Below are 15,161 nucleotides of genomic sequence, written 5' to 3'. Positions count from 1 at the left end.
CCCACGCTAGACACGCGTGAGAGATTTTCCGGAAGTGTAGCCATAGAGCGAGAACCCGGCTTTCCTCAAGATCGTTGATTGGCCAGAACCAGCCAAGAGTAAATCACCGTTCCGGAAGTACTTTCTAGGAACTTGGGAAGTGTAACTCTATGATGATTTGAGCGTGATGTTCCCGCCCACTGCCAGGCCCCGCCCACTCCCCAATAGGAGAACCGCTGGCGACAGTGTAACCATGACGACACACCGGGCAACGTAGTTTCTAATCTATCCTATGATTTTTATGGGCTTTCCATTTAAATAATATAAAATTGTGAAACAGTTGGAGAAAGACTCCTTTATTACAGTGCCCAAGACAGTCTTTAAGACACGAAATCAAACTTCCATTCACCAAATATTTTTTGAGCAGCTACCACGTAGATGCCACTGTGGTAGACACTGGGGACAGTGAAGTGAACCAAACAGACAAAATTAGCTGCATTCAGTATAGCTTGTGTTCTAGAGAGGACACAGTCAATAAACGAATACAGTGAAATCTAAGCAGGGCAGGGAATGGGAGCAAAGAACTCAGCAACCAAGATAAACAGTATTTTAATACAAGCGTTTTTTTTGTTTTGTTTTGTTTTTGTTTTTGTTTTTTTTTGAGACGGAGTCTCGCTCAGTTGCCCAGGCTGGAGTGTAGTGGTGTGATCTCGGCTCACTGCAAGCTCCGCCTCCCGGGTTCATGCCATTCTCCTGCCTCAGCCTCCCAAGTGGCTGGGACTACAGGCGCCCACCACACCACGCCCAGCTAATTTTTTGCATTTTTAGTAGAGACGGGGTTTCACCGTGTTAACCAGGATGGTCTCGATCTCCTGACCTCGTGATCCACCTGCCTCGGCCTCCCAAAGTGCTGGGATTACAGGCGTGAGCCACCGCGCCCAGCTACAAGTGTTTTTTTTTTAAAAAACAAAATTAATGCAAAAAATCCATGGCAAACAAAATATCAAAATTTAAAAGAATCTGTCAGTCAGATGGTGCTAAAGGCTATAAAGACAAAATTAACTAGGGAAGGAGAATGGAGTAGGGGGATTAAGTGTTTACAATTTTTTTGTTGTTCTCTTGTTCTTTTGAGACGGAGTTTTGCTCTTGTCGCCAGGCTGGAGTGCAATGGCGTGATCTCGGCTCACCACAATCTCCTTCTCCCGGGTTCAAGCAATTCTCCTGCCTCAACCTCCCGAGTAGCTGGGATTACAGGCTCCCACCACCACACCCGACTAATTTTTGTATTTTTAGTAGAGGCGAGGTTTCACCATGTTGGCCAGGATGGTCTCGAACTCCTGACCTTGGGTGATCCACCCACCTCGGCCTCCCAAAGTGTTGGGATTACAGGTGTGAGCCACCACGCCTAACCAAGTGTTTGCAGTTTAAAATAGGAGGATCAGGAAAAGCCTCATCAAGTAGGTGGCATTTTAGCAAAGACCGGAAGAGGGTGAGAGACAGAGCCTTGCAGGGGAAGAATTTTCCAGACACAGGAAACAAGAAATGCAAATGTCCTGAAGTGGGAACTGCATGTTATATGACTCTACCTAATAACAACTACAGTTATTGAATGCCTAAAACGTACCAGACCCAATACAAGACACTGGTGATTCTGATACTGGCCCCAAGAAGCTCTCAGCTCGCCAGGATCTTCCAGGAACAACTCCGTGTGATGACTGGTGTGATAGAGGCTGAGCAAACCCCTGTGGGAGGGTGGGGAAGGAAGGCTTCACTGAAGAGGTGACCTTTCAGCTGGACCTGAAGGATGAATGGGGTCTACCCAGACAAGAATGGCAGTGGGAGTGGAGTGCAATGTTCAGGCAGAGGGACCAGGACATTCAAAGGCACAGCTCAGGAAATGATGAGCCAGTGTGAGGGAAGCATGGGGTGTGGTGTGGTTTACATCTTTATTCTCCCAGCTCCTCACACAGAATTTGGCACACAGGCCAGAGCAGTAATTCTCAACCTTGACTGCATTAGAGTCAGTATATGCATCCACTCCCAACCCCTGTCCCGAGATGCAGGTTGTGAATCTGGGGTGGGCCCAGACATTATTATTTTATAGTTCCCCGGGAAATTCTAACGTGTAGCCGGGGTTAGATCTGCAGGCCTAGAGAAAAGGCATTGGACGACCTGGTGATGGAGGGGCAGGGGGTAGATGCCATGTTACTATTCTGGTCTTACAGTTGAAGAAAACACAGCTCGGTGGAGCACACGACTACATCTGCCCAGCAGCTAGGAGGCCAGGCAGGGCTGGGGTGGACCTGAGCTCTTTTGTCTCTAAGAGCCTTGCTCAGCCTCTACAGCCCAGTGCTGTGGTAGGGGCTTTCCCCAAGGAGTGCAGTCCCAGAGGTTTCACTGGGCTGATATTCCTCACTCCTCCTCTTTGGGGGTAAGGGGCAAATAAACTTCAGAATTTCTTGGATCTACATATCCAAAGTAGCCTTTAATTTCTCCCTGCTCCTGTGCACGTTATTACATTCTTTCCGATCCTGGAAAAGCCAGGCCGCTGTCCTCAGCGCCCTGAGGTGTTAATTATTTCTCAATTAACAGTCCCCAGGCTGTAGAGCATAGTGGTGTGGAGAGGCCTAATGACTTGCCGTGTTTATACACCCCCACATCTTCAGAGCACTTTACCAATGGTAACTACTTAATGCTCACAACCCCCTTGGGAGGCAGGCCAAGAATGCTGCGTTTTACTGTGAGATTGCAGGAGGCTCTGCAGCTCCAGGCTGCAGAGTCCTGTCAAGACGGCCACGGAGTAGATTTGCTCCCTATTGAGAAAGTCCAGGGTGGTGGAGATCCCAAGGTCATGGAAACCCGGAATCTAGCCCTGTTGCTGCTAGCGACTTCCTGTGTGACATTTCAATCAATCAATTGATCAGAGTTTATTGAATGACTTGATTTACAGGGCTTATTCATGGTTAAAGCCCCATGACACACCACCCCATCCCCTGCAAAAAAAAAAAAACACACACACACACACACATACAGAAAAAATCTATTCATTCTCTCATTTATTAATTGGTTATCAAAAAGAAATAAAGCAAGAGAAGGACTCCACACCTGCCTTGGTGCCCCACAGCTCTGGGGACACACCACACACTTAGCGATCTCCCCGGGCCAGATTAGGATCTGCTTGAGGGCAAGAACAGGTTTTGCTTTTTTCTCTATTCTCATCCCTGAGCAGAGGGCCTGGCCCAGTGTTGGGGCTCAGTGCAGGGTTTTGCTTTTCGGTTTATTTGTTGTTTTAATATAGCAATCAATAAATGAATGGATGACTTGTCTTCCCTCAGATCATGGGCTCCTCTGAGGACACACTGAATCGTCCTTGCATCCAGAGTCCCTCGCCTGGAATCGGGGCGGCTCCGAATGTGTGCTGAATAAGCAAATGAAGGCAGAGTTAATGATGAGCTCCCCAGCCTCATGAGTTCATGCCTCCTGGAGAGGCTGCCTCTGAAAGCGGTGACACAGCGCCCTATGGTAAGAAGCTGGGAGGAGGGAAGAGCTAGGTGCTGAGGGAACACACTGCAAATTGGGGGGTTGGGAAAGGATGTGACATTCAGCCATGAGGTGGGATCAGGGAGGGCTTCTCAGAGGAGGGCTACTTGGAATTGACCTTAAGGAATACATAGGAACTTCCCAAGCCAAAAATGGGATGGAAAGACATTCTGGTCAGAGAGGCAATAAATTGCTTCTGATAAGGAAGACGGCTAGAGATAGTTCTGGCTGGAGCACAGAGCACCCCCAGGTGTCATGGACACACAACTGGAGAGCCATCGGAAGCCAGGTGCAGCAGGGCCTGCTGGACCAAGCTCTGAGTTTATCTTCATCTTTGTGGCCATTGAAACCATTCTGATGAGGAACGATACTCCTCTCTGCCCCTCTCTTCCCTTCAACACGCACAAACTCCTGCTCTGAGCACAATCCCTGGACACTTTGAGTCCCACTCTGTAGCGTGGACTTGTCGTAACTTGAAAGTATAATTGGCGCCACAGGAAGGCAGCCTCCTCCTCTGCTGCATGCCCCTAGGCAGACACTGCTCATGTGAGAAGCAGGCCTGTGGGCAAAAGAGGGTTCTACACCAGGAGAGGACTGGTCCGCTGTGTTTCTTTGTCTGAAGTGAGAGCTCATATTGGAGGAGGAGGATGGCAAGAGAGGCCGGAAAGGAGACTCCTATAATAGCCCAGACTAGGGCAGTGGGTGGAAGGGGAGGAGACAGATTCCAGAGATAACTGTCCAGAGGCAGTCCACCTGATGGACTCCTGAGCCCACCCCTGCACCCTTAGTCCAGCTCAGCCCAGACAGGCTGGACTGTGAGGGTGGCTTTGCAGTCAGGAAGGCCTTGACTAGGAATCTGCCCAGGCTCTTCTCAGCTGCGTGACCTTGGTGAGTTACTTACTCATTTCTTTATCCATAAGACAGAAATCATAACAGCATCCCATGGGGGCGTTATGAAGGGACACTGAGCAATGTCATTGGAAGCATCCAGCCCATCCCTCAACACTTGTTTACTCACTTTCTCTCCCATGTTGACTCTGGGGACCTTATTGCTCCCTCATCCACTGTAAGGAAAGAACCCTTATCCTACTGCTGCTGCCTCTGGTTCGGAAGGACTCCCCACTTTTGCCACTGTGGAGGATGCAAATCTTTGGTCTTTGAGAGCCCTTTCTCCTCGGGCCCAGAGCACACCACTTGTTCATTTGTTCAGTGCCTAAGCCTAGAGGAGTGGAGGCCAGCAGGGATCAGGAAGGTAGGACTCCTGTTTTTATGAAGATTCCTCAGAATTAGAATGTGGCTATTACTATCATCACCATCCTCACCATCAGTAACATTTATGGAGCTCTTGCTATGTGCCAGGGACAATATTGACTACTTTATATCTATGTCTTTTCCTTTTTCTTTTCTTTTCTTTTTTTTTTTTTTCTTTTGTTTTTAAGACAGAGTCTTGCTCTGTCGACCAGGCTGGAGTGCAGTGGAGTGATCTCGGCTCAGTGCAACCTCTGCCTCCCAGGTTCAAGCAATTCTCATGCCTCAGCCTCCTGAGTAGCTGGAACTACAGATGTACACCATCACGCCAGCTAATGTTTGTTTGTTTGTTTGCTTGTTTGTTTGTATTTTAGTAGAGAGAGGGTTTCACATGTTGTCTAGGCTGGTCTGGATCTCTGAGCTCAGGTAATCTGCCACCTCGGCCTCCCGAAGTGTTGGGATTACAGGTGTGAGCCACCGCCCCGGCCCACTTTACACCTATGTCTGATTAAATCCTTACAACATCTCCATGAGGCATTAATATCACGGTTACATCCATTTTACAGATGAGGCAACCAAGGCTCAGAAAAGTTGGCTGGCTTCTCCATGGTCGACACAATTAGTAAAAGCGGAAGAAGGGAGTCTTACCCGGGTTTGTTGGATGCATAGCCTGATGTCTGCACTCACAGCTTCCAATAGCAACTTATTTGTATCAAGCATGTCTTGACCCAGCACCAAAATTGCAGGAGCAATCACCCAAACAGACCCTGTCTGACTTGGCCCCTCTGTCTGGAGGCCTGCTCTTCAGCTCAGTGGCACCCCCATCAGGAGCCCTTCCTTGAAGCCCCCATGGGCAGAGACTCTCCCTCTCCTGGCACCCCTTGTAATTTTGTCTTTGTATCCCATCTGACCGGCTCACTCTCTGAGATGGGTCACAATTGTGTGTGTAAGTGTGACAGGGCAAACAGACCTGAGTGCAAATCCTCATTTTGTTACCCACTTACCATATAGTCATTGGTGAGATATTCAACCTCCTCAAGCCTCAGATACCTTATCCTTAAAATAGTAGTGGTGATATCTCCCTCATGAAGCTGTAATGAAGATAAAATGAGTTTGCCCATGTAAAGGGCTTAGTACAGTGCCTGGTGCATAACCAGGGTTCAATAATGTTTGCTATTATTATTATTGTTGATGTTGATGACATTGCCCATGGCGGGCATGATGCCTGGCACACAGCAGGTTATGTAGCACACACAAGAAGTTCATCTCTCTATCCCACTAGACTGCAAGCTCCCAGATGGGAAGGCCCATGTTTATCTCTGGCCCCACTAGGTGTCATAATGAATCTCAGTACATATGTGCCAAATTAATGTATTTCTAAATAATTCCATCAATTCATAATAATGCCTGCTAAAAATACAACAGAGCAAAACCAGTAATAGTTAAGCTGCCAACCAACAACTTCTTTTGCTTTTTTTTTTTTTTTTTTTTTTTTTCAGAGTCTCTCTCTGTCACCCAGGCTGGAGTGCAATAGCACGATCTTGGCTCACTGCAACCTCCGCCTCCTGGGTTCAAGAGATTCTCCTGCCTTAGCTTCCCAAGTAGCTGGGATTACAGGCACCTGCCACCATGCCCAGCTAATTTTTTGTATTTTTAGTAGAGATGAGATTTCACCATGTTGGTCAGGCTGGCCTTAAACTCCTGACCTCAGGTGATCCACCTGCCTCAGCCTCCCAAAGTGCTGGGATTACAGGCATGAGCCACCGCACCTGGCCACCAACAACTTATTTTGGATCACCTCTTTAGGTTAGCTCTGCAGAGCACTGGGCACAGCCAGAAGTCTGGGGCACAGTGTGGGTACTCCAGGACAAAGGCAAAAATCAAATGTCTGTGTGTCTGGGTGTGATTCCAGCAGTTTATCTGGTGTCCCTCATCTGGAACAATGATGGGAATTCAGTTCCTTTTGACAAAACCCGCTTTTCACTTTGGTGCAGGCTTTTGGTTTAGGTGTGTGGGGTTGACGAACACAGTGTTAAACACGGGAGAGTCCGTGCCCTCCAAAGCTGGTGGCTTAGAGACGGGAGTGTGACATCTGGATCTAGACATACCTGGGTTTTCTTCCTGGCTTCAGTACTCACTGGCTGTGTGACCCAGGGCAAGTGATTAGACCTATCTGGCCTTCAGTTACTCTATGATGGGGTCGGTAACCCTCCTGAAATGTTTTAGGGATCAAGCAAACAACAGTATAAAACTTTGTAAACTGAAAGTACTGTATTAGTGATACAAATATATTAGTGATAGACATATATTCAGATCATCTGTTTGTAAAATTAAGGGTATAATGAGATAATGACTCTTAAGTAATTAAATGTGATTATGTACATAAAGCACTCAAAGGGCCCCTGGCACACAGTGCTCAATACAGCATTAACCATTGTTAATACTCCCTTGCGTCTGCTGCTCCTCTACCTGGTGGCTGTCCCCACAACCCCCATTTCCACAGAGCTCACTCCTTCGCCTCCTTTGGGTCTTTGCTTGGAATGTCATCTTTGAAGCCAGAACTTCCTGACACCCTGTTTTTCACTACAATCTACTCCTACTCCCAGCACCTCCAGCACTCCTGATACTCTCTCTCTTGCTTTATTTTTCTCCATAGCATTTATTGCCATTTAATATAGTAAATATCTTTCCCATCTTCTGGTTTACTTGTATTCTGTTCCCCACCCCACCCCTAGCCCCAGTAGAATGTAAGCTCTATGAGGGTAGGGATTTTTGTTTTTCTTCACTGCAGCATCCCGGTGCCTAGATTGAGGACACCAAAAATTTTCTGTAAATGGCCAGAGCATATTTTAGGCTTTGCAGGCCATATGGTTTCTGTCCTAACTACCCAACTCTGTCACTGTAGCACGAAAGCAGCCATAGAATATGTAAACAGATAAGCGTGGCTGTGTTCCAGTGAGACTTGGCTTAATTAGCCAGGCACTGTGGTGCCTGCCTGTAGACCCAGCTACTCCGGACAGTGAGGCAGAAGGATTGCTTGAGCCCAGGAGTTCAAGGTTGTAGTGAGCTAGATCTCACCACTGCATTCCAGCCTGGGCGACAGAGCGAGACCACGTCTCAAACAAACAAACAAAACAACAACAAAAAATAAACTTTTTTTTTTTTTTTTTTAAAGCAGCAGGCAGCAGCGAGAATTTGGCCTGTGGGTTGCAGTTTGCCAATTCCTGGCCTAGATCAACGCATGGCACATTGTATTAGCTTGGTGGAAAGTAATGGCAAAAACCGTGATTACTTTTGCACCAACCTAAGAGCTGCTCAATAAATATTTATTGACTGAATTAATTGTGAACAAATGAGCACAGGACTCCCAGAGACACCTGGTACAGTCCCTGGTACACAGCTGCACTCAGTAAATACATATTCCTTCCTATTTTGTGCTTAATAAATATGACAAGATAGGCTATGATAAAGTGTACTAGAGGTATGAAGAAAGTGTTGTGGGAGAATTGAGGGGGTGGCTCTGCCCCTTGGGATGAGGGAGGCCTTCAATGGTGTCTGTATAAGAGTTCTCCAGAGAAACAGAACCAAAAGACCAATAGGGTGTGTGTGTGTGTGTGTGTGTGTGTGTGTGTGTGTGAGAGAGAGAGAGAGAGAGAGAGAAGGAGCAAGAGATTTATTTTTAAGCAATTGGCTCACATGATTATGGAGGCTGGTAAGCGCAAAATTTGCAGAGTGGGCCAGCAGGCTGGAGACCCAGGGAAGGGCCAATGTTGCAGTTCAAGTCCAAATTCCCTCTTGCTTGAGGGAGGTCAGTCTGTTCTAGTTGGGCCTTCGACTGATTGGATGAGGCCCACCCACATGAGGGAGGCCAATCTGCTTTACTTGAAGTTCATAGATTAAAATGTTAGTCTCATCCAAAATATGCTCTCCAGGACCAACCTGGCTAACATAGTGAAACCCCGACTGTACTAAAAATACAAAAATCAGCCAGGCATGGTGGTACACGCCTATAATTCTGCTATTCAAGAGGCTGAGGCAGGAGAATCACTTGAACCTGGGAGGCAGAGGTTGCCGTGAGCCGAGATCATGCCCCTGCACTCCAGCCTGGGTGACAGAGCGAGACTCTGTCTCCAAAAAAAAAAAAAAAAAAAAAAAAAAAAAAAAAAAAAAAAAATTCAAAGACAAAAACACCCCAAAATATACTCTCACAGAAACATCCAGAATAATATATAATATTTAACAAAATATCTGGGCACTGGTTGTCTTAGTGTGCATGTGCTGACAAAATATCTGAGACTGGGTAGTTTATAAAGAACAAAAATGTCTTTTTTTTTTTTTTTGAGACGTGGTCTCACTTTGTCACCCAGACTGCAGTGCAGTGACACAATCTTGACTCACCAGCAACCTCCGCCTCCCAGGTTCAAGCAATTCTCCTGCCTCAGCCTCTTGAGTAGCTGGGATTACATGTGCACACCACTACCGCCCGGCTAATTTTTGTATTTTTAGCAGAGATGGGGTTTCACTATGTTGGCCAGGCTGGTCTTGAACGCCTGACCTCAGGTGATCCTCCTGCCTTGGCCTCCCAAAATGCTGGGATTACAGGCATAAACCACCGCATTCAGCCCAGAAATTTGTTTCTTACAGTTCTGGATACTGGAAAGTCCAAGATCAACTTGCTTTCAGTTTCTGGTGAGGGCTGCTCTCTGCTTCCAAGATGGCACTTTTCTGCTGCATGCAAACATGGTGGAAGGGGACAAAAAGGGATAATGTTGTGTCCTCATATGGCAGCAGAAATGGAAGGCTAACAAGGGTCAGGCAGCTCTCTGAAGCCTCTTTTATTGATTGATTGATTGATTGATTGATTGAGACGGAGTCTCACTCTGTTGCCCAGGCTGGAGTGCAGTGGCATGATCTTGGCTCACTACAACCTCCACCTCCTGGCTTCCAGTGATTCTCCTGCCTCAGCCTCCCAGGTAGCTGGGACTACAAGTGCACGCCACCATGCCCAGCTGATTTTGTATTTTTAGTAGAGACAGGGTTTCACAATGTTGGCCAGTCTGGTCTCAAACTCCTGACCTCAGGAGATTCACCCGCCTCCGTCTCCCAGAGTGCTGGGATTACAGGCATGAGGCACTGCTCCCAGCCCTGAAGCCTCTTTTATAAGGGCACGAATCCATTCCTGAGGTCAGAACCTTCATGACTTAATCACTTCCCCCAAAGCTCCATCTCTCAATACCATCACATTGGGGTTTAAGTTCCAACCTATGAATTTCAGAGGGACAGATACATTCAAACTATAGCAGTAGTCCAACTATGTTGACCCATGAAATTAATTATCACAGTGTGCAAAGTTGCTTCCCCCACAAGCAGACCCTAAGTCAAGGATTCAAGGGCAAGTAGTTTATTTCATAGTGATCCCAGGAAGCACTGTTTGGGAGTGGAGAAATAAGAGGCGAGGAAAATGAACACAAGGTGTGATTATGAGCAGGTCTTGCTGCAGAAAACTGGGCCTCAATCCCTCTGGGGACCGCAGTCCCTCTAGGAGACAATGCTAGACTGCCTCAGAATTATCCTACTCTCAGGGCTTAGGAGGCTGGGGTATTTATCCTCCAATGTCCATTCACCATTATTAGTGGAAGACTGCTCCTGGGGCCACCGACCACCCGGTGCTTCCCGTCTGCTTGGGCTAAGAGAGAGCCCTCGGTTGAGAGTGACAGATGCTTGCGGTAGGATGAAGGGCACGCACCTGGTGCATGAGGGCAGAGGGAATGTGGGCAGGGCACTTTAGTGATACTTGGGCTGACCTTGTAGGATAAGCCCCCATCTTGTTTAAGATACTGTTTTTCAAGTCTTTGACGCTCAGCGCTAAGACTAATCCTAAGTGGGGCGGTCAGTAACAGCTGTGCCAGCAGAAAGGCAGAGAGCATTTTCTTTCTCTTGCGCCCAGTTGGAAAACTCTCTGGGAAGGACTCTGATTGGCCCAGCTTGGGTCACGTGCATGCTCTTGCGGTCAGGGGGCGGGGTATTATTATTGGCAACCTCCACCGCCACTCATAGTGAGGGGAGGAGCAGTTAGTAGCCCACCAAGATGAGGTATGCCACTCCCAGCAGGGAGGGGGCTGGGCAGGTGAAACAATGAATCTCCTGTACAAGAAGAGTTCTTTCGCTTGTTTATTTTATTTTGTGGGTGACAAATAAAACTCACAGAGGAGCTGCAAGTTTAATGAAACAATTTACATGCCAAAATAGAACAAGCCTCACCACAGAACTATTGACTGGTTTGGAAACACAAGCACAAAACATCCATCCTAATTATATGTATTCAGTGTATAGAGCAACATATGTGATAGAAGAGAAAATAATCTAAACCCCAAGTAATTAAAAAGCCATTCATTAGTACTCTTTAGCCTGCCTGCCATTCAATGCTGTATAAAGGGACCTCAGGAGAGTTATTTAACCTCTTTGAGCCTCAGTTTCCTTGCCTGTAAAATGGGAATGATGCTAATCCCAGCACTTTGGGAGGCCGAGGTGGGCGAATCACAAGGTCGGGAGATCGAGACCAGTCTGGCCAACATTGTGAAACCCTGTCTCTCCTAAAAATACAAAAATTAGCCAGGCATGGTGGCATGCACCTGTAGTCCCAGCTGCTTGGGAGGCTGAGGCAGGAGAATCACTTGAATCCAGGAGGTGGAGGTTGTAGTGAGCCGAGATTGTGCTACTGCACTCCAGCCTGGGCAACAGAGTAAGACTCAACAAAACCAAACAAAAAAACAAAACACTACAGAGGTTGTATTCCAATAAGACCTGGGAGGCAGGAAAGGTGCCTTAGGTAGTGGAGCAGGGGGAGCAGAGGCAAGGAAGTGGGAAGTGAGAGCAGGTGTACAGCCGGCTGTGCAGCCTGGGGTGCTGTGCGGGAGGAGGAACTGGGGAGAAGGAGGGAAGCCGCTGTGTCTCTAACCCCATCAGCAAGCCCCGCCAGAGACTCCAGCCCCAGGAGCCGGGGAGGGTTTCTCACTGGAAGCATGCCCGCAGTGCTGGGGATCTGTTTCCATCTGCTCATTTTACTGCTGAGTTGTAAAGTGCTAAATGTCATTATCCTCCCCTTCCTTAAACAAGAAAAAAAGTTAACAGCCCGAGAAAAGGAGATATTTCACTTCATTTGGCATCCAGCCACCATCATCCACACAGGGTGCTCCCTTGGGGTCTGGCTAGGGATGGAGAGGAGCCCTATTCTGTTCTGCTTTCAGCTTCTAGCACCCACTCTGTGCAGGCTCCAGGCTGGGTGGCCAGGTCAGAGCTCAGCCTGGCTGTGGGCAGAGTAGCCAGCCACCCTCTGAACAGCTCAAACACTGCAATAGGTGCCAAAACAGAGGGAAAGTAACTTGTTCAAGGTCACTCTGCTTATTAGGGACTGTTCTATATGGCTTGAGAAGGTGAACTTGAACCAAGGAAAATTACGGATTTCAACTCAATAGAAGGACAAACTCAGAAGACTTAGACCTGTTGAAAAATGATTCCTTCATGAGGTAATGAGCTGTTTGTCTGCCAGAGGCATGCAAGTGTTGACTAGACCCTCCTTTCAGAAGACTCACTATAGAGAGGAGTCTGCTCCAGATGGGGGGTGGGGGGTGCAAAAAAGCTTATGATTAAGGTTCTTTCCAACTCTGAGACTCTAGAAACCTGTAACTAAGAAATCTCATCAATTTTCACGATCTTTAACATGCCTTGCCCCTGCTGTCTGAACAGGAGTTTCTGGCTGCCTGATGATGGCACGACATAGAGGGAGTGAGCAGGCAGAACAAGGTGTGATTCATCTTCATTATTCTGATTATGGGGTCACTAAGGCTTTCACTCTGTAGGGCTCCCTCGAGGACTTCCTGCTGCTTCCGCTGTTTGACAGTTGATCCTCCCAGCGGCCCAGTGGGCAGGGGTGTCCCACAGGGCTCAAAGCTGTACTTAAACATCACTCATCCATTGAAGCTGCAGTTCCTGGGGACTGCAAGGCCTGGCCTTAGCAGTGACTTGTTGAAGGCGGCAGCCATAGGCCAAATCCCAAGGTCTGGGAACAGCCATGCCCTCTTCTCCATTGGGCTGTGGAAAGGCCACTAACCCAGGATGAGTATGGCCAGTGTGGAGAGGGACTGGGGTTGCCAGCTAAAACCCTCAGTAGCTTCTCTTAGGCTTCCCACTGGTCCCTAGAGCCTAGCATAACTTGCTCACTGTGGCCTAGACTGTGAGCTCCTGAAGGCAAGGACAGGGTCTGTTTTGTTCCCCACTGTGGCTCCAGAGCTTGGCAGTATGCTTGGCACTTGATCAGCGCTTGGTAAACATCTGTTGAGTAAGCAAATGGAAAACCTGTAGTCTTTCTGAATGTGACAAAAGTGAACTTGGGAAGCAGGCACCCCTAAAAGGGCGGACAGCGCTGTACCATGAGTGATATGGTTTGGCTCTGTGTCCTCACCCAAATCTCATGTGGAATTGTAACCCCCAATGTTGGAGGTGGGGCCTGGTGGGAGGTGATTGAATCGTGGGGGAGATTTCTCATGAATGGTTTAGCACCATCCCCCTTGTGCTGTTGATATGATAGAGTTCTTACCAGATTTAGTTGTTTAAAAGTAGGTAGCATCCTCGCCCCTCTCTCTTGCTCCTGCTCTGGCCATGTAAGACGTGCCTGCTTCCCCTTCACCTTCTGCCATGATTTGAAAGTTTCCTAAGGACCCCCATGAAACTGAGCAGACGCCAGCATCATGCTTCCTGTACAGCCTGAGGAAAATGAGTCAGTTAAGCCTCTTTTCTTTATAAATTACCCAGTCTCAAATGTTAGTAGCCATGCAAGAAGGCACTAATGCAATGAGTCTGGCGGTTTGGACAAGTCCCTGCTCTTTGGGCCTCAGTTTCCCAATCACAGAATTGGGGAACTGGCGTGAGGCTGGATAGGAGGTAGGAAGTAAGGTCATGTTCCTTGGCTGACCTCCAGACTGCAAGGGTCCTTGGGCTGCAGAGCTGGCCCCAGCCTTGGTCATGTGGACCTGGTAACGGAACCACATCTTTGGGACTGACGTGCCACATCACTGCTGGGTGTTTACTCAGTTCAACATCCAAAACTAAACCTGTTTTATATGCCAAGTGCACTGTGGGCCATGGGGCCAAATGGGTTGTGGTTCCTGCTATGAAGAACCCAGAGTCGAGTGGGGGCAATGGACATGCAAAGAGAAGGAAAGAAATGCAACACGGTGGGACAAAATGCCCAAGAGGTCTCCATGCGTGAAAGGGAGTGATTAATGAGAGCTGGAAGGATGTGCGAGACTTCCTGGAGGAGGTGCCTTTGAGCTGACCATTTGGGGTAGAAATGACAGGAAAAAAGCCAGTCGAGTAAAAGGGTGGACAAAGGCACCAAGATAAGGCAGTGTGGGAGCAGTAATCAAGGGTAAAGTAACAGGTAGGGTTGGTGCTCACAGGGCATGGAAAAGGCCCAACTCCACACCGAAGATGACACAGCTCTTGCACAGGGCCGTGTTGCAGGAGGGAGCACTGAACGAGGCTGGTCTGGTTCAAATCTTGGCCCTTCACATACTTACCCGTGACCTTGTTCTGTGTCTCAATTTTCTCATCTGTAAAATGAGGATTCTAATACCTAACCTTCAGAGCTGTTGAGAGCATTAAGTGAAATTACAACATGAGATTACATTAAGTGAGATTACATGAGATTAGCACAGAGTAGGCAGTTTGGGAAATGGGGTTTCCTATCTCTCTTTGGCTTTTTGTTAATATGCAGATACTCCTGAGATAAGCTATAGTGGGCGTGTGTTAACCATTTATATAATTAGGATGAATGAAATGATCAGAAAGTTTACTGAAAAAGTTATGAAAGGACAGGGAGGCAATGGAGGGAGAAATACATACCTTTGGGGACAGGAAAGACAAGAAAGGAAACAAACAAACTGGGGACCTGGGGAAAAAGACAAACTTCATCAGCCTCTAAGTTTTGCTAGCAGACTGCCTTAAATTCAGTTTGTTTGTTTAAGGAAGGAGAAGAAAGAAATGGGATCCCATCCTAGGGACAGTCATGGTTCACAGTCTTGGGCAGAAGAGGGATGGGGGTGGTTGGGGGGCAGAAGTGGACAGGGGTGTGTGTGGTCTGCTGTGGAGTCACCTTCTGGCCTCTGCTGCCATGGTGGTGAGAGGAGAAAGAGGGTGAGAGAGAATGTCACCATTCAAAGTGGTGAGCCATGGTGAGACATGAGGTAGAATTCAGGAGCCTTAGGGTGGCCTCACTGCCAGATTTCACAGGTACCTGGAATGCCACCATTAGTGTTGAAACACTGTCCCAGTGGATATCAGAGTGACCCATGTAACAAGTGACACACAAACCTTTAACATATAAACACTGAATA

Source organism: Macaca fascicularis, chromosome 1 (genome assembly GCF_037993035.2).
Source record: "Macaca fascicularis isolate 582-1 chromosome 1, T2T-MFA8v1.1".
Lineage (NCBI taxonomy): Eukaryota > Metazoa > Chordata > Mammalia > Primates > Cercopithecidae > Macaca > Macaca fascicularis.
Note: the sequence above shows the minus strand (reverse complement) of the source record.